This window comes from Gekko japonicus, unplaced genomic scaffold, assembly GCF_001447785.1.
Source record: "Gekko japonicus isolate JY-2015 unplaced genomic scaffold, Gekko_japonicus_V1.1 scaffold339, whole genome shotgun sequence".
In the NCBI taxonomy this organism is placed as follows: Eukaryota; Metazoa; Chordata; class Lepidosauria; order Squamata; family Gekkonidae; genus Gekko; species Gekko japonicus.
The window spans coordinates 162,055-164,390 of record NW_015169182.1 but is presented as its reverse complement, the minus strand read 5'-3'; the positions used below and the strand labels follow the sequence as shown (position 1 = coordinate 164,390).

At 43.8% G+C, this 2,336-nt stretch overlaps 1 non-coding gene across 1 annotated transcript; it reads left to right on the top strand.

The window, feature by feature from the left end:
- Nucleotides 1-2,001: 2,001 nt before the first annotated feature.
- Nucleotides 2,002-2,075, top strand: TRNAN-GUU. Its single transcript has one exon. It is a non-coding gene; the product is annotated as a tRNA-Asn (tRNA).
- The last annotated feature ends 261 nt before the right edge of the window (nucleotides 2,076-2,336 follow it).

Sequence of the window (2,336 nt, the reverse complement as noted above, 5' to 3'; positions counted from 1 at the left end):
TTAACTGCAGCTAGGTTGGTATTCACTAAGATGTGAAAAAGGATGCCTTTTCAAAGAAACAAGACTAGCTTAATTAGGCTAAAGATGTACATATATTTGAACCAACTGCTTTTCAAAAACTTAGGATACATAAAGAATAGACAAGCTATGATCTGTCGCTCTTCGTTGGATTGAGTCAATTAAGACAGACAACAAAACAGGTTACTTCAGAGTATCAGTCTTTGGAGGTGAAATTGCTTGTCTTATCTGTGAGACTTCATACCATATTCAGTAATATTTTGATTGACTTAATGATTCAAATATGTGATGAAAATGTATGTATATTTGAGTGTTGGTTGAGATCTATATATGTAAGCATTAAGTTATTTTTTCTTGATTTCTGTAGCTATTTAAAGAACAATAATAATTTAAAACAGTTAAAAAGTAAACCTAGCCCTTTTCTTTGCAGATATACAACTCTCCCCTTATATTTCTGAAGCTTAATCATGACAAGATGGAAGCGCTACTGGTGGGCGAAAGGCCTGACCTGGGATTTAAGGTGTCACCCATTCTGGGGGGTTGAAGTCACCTGGAAGGGACAGGTCAGTAATCTGGGGGTGCTCTTGGACCCAGGCTTACTGCTGAGTAAGCAGGTGGCAGCTGTGGCCAGGAGTGCCAACTTTGACTGGTTAGCCAGCTACAGCCTTTCCAGGGTAGAAAAGATCTGGCCAGTGTGGGCCATGCCCTTATTACATCTAGATTAGATTACTGCAATGCACTCTATAAAGAGCTGCCCTTGAAAAGTGTTCAGAAACTTGAACTGGTCCAGAATGCTGCAACCAATGAGTGCTGAAAGATGGTCATATACAGCTCATCCTTGCCATCTGGTGGGCAAAGAAAAAAATCCCATTCTATATCAAAGCAAACAACGGTGTATTTTCCTACTTCCATCTAGCTCATTGCAACTCTATCCTAATCCTTGTATATCTAACCCTTGTGCCTGATCCTGTGGGCAGCAACAGAATATCAGGCTCAAAGGTTCTGGTAGTTACAAGGCAGTCAGCCATTCCTTGTTCACAAGCCTGAACTACAATTTACAAACAAGGCTTTTAGTGAAATACAGGAAAGAGGACAATAACGGATTTAGATTGGGGTGGGGACAAAGACTATGACACACAAGGGTAACAGTTATCCCAATACCCATTTCCCAAAGTCACAGGGAGAGATACTTCCCAAGGTTAAAGTATGAGGAAGAAAAAGGTATCTCCAATCCTACTCCCAATTTCATGAGGGGTCAGAATACATTGGGGTGCCTCAGTGGCTCAGAGGTTAAGACGCTGAACTGCAGGCTGGAAGGTCGCTAGTTCAGCAGTTCGAGACCCTAGTGCTGCATGACAGCGTGAGCTTCCGTCTCTGGCCCTCAGCCTCTTGCTTCATAATGGAACACTTCCTGGAAGCTTGCCTGGTGGCAGCCTGTATAGAGACGGCAGCATCAGCTGTGTTTGCCTCTGCAGATGCTGGTTTGAATCCCTGCTAGGCTCCCCCTGCACAATGGGCAGCTGTGCCACTAACTTTTGGGAACAGAAATGTGCATTGATCTTCCTTGTTTCTTAATGCCTGGTATGGCTTTATTTATCTATTAATATATTATCCCCACCTTTCCCCCTGGCTTAAGATAGCATAGAAATCACAGTTTAAAATATTTGCTTTGCAATACCACCTTTTTGCAGACTGAAGAACCAGGTGAACAAAAAAGTCCAACAAGACCTATTTACAGTTTCATGGGGCTCATGAACTCCCCCAAAAGATAGGAAGGTTACCTAGCAGAGGATGGTTTCAATCCATCGACCTTTGGGTTATGGCCCCACCACACTCCCATTGCGCCACTCTGCTGCCTGTATAGCTTTCTGACGACTTCTCTCATTCTCTTCATTGTTCTGCTCTTTGCCCAACTTTTTTCTAATGTGTCTTTGTAGGTGGCAAAAGACAGCAGATGACAGAAGGCAGCCCATGGTTCATCTGGTCTCTGTGGCGCAACTGGCCAGCGCATTCGGCTGTTAACCGAAAGGTAGGTGGTTCAAGCCCACCCAGGGATGTAAGGAGTGTGTCTAGATGTCTCTCACCTTTGATTTTTGAAATCAATAAGCCATACTGCCCTGATAGTGTTGTCTGACACCTCAGGGAAAAACTTCCGCTCCTACCCTTCAGCATAAGCTATGCGCCAGCCAGGACTCAAAGCCGGCTCACGAGAATGGGAATCTTCTATGATACCTCTACACCACTGGCACAGATGCTAGTCATGTGGCAAGAAATCCCATTGAATGTCAGATCCTGATTTCTGGGTTCAAAGTCTGGCA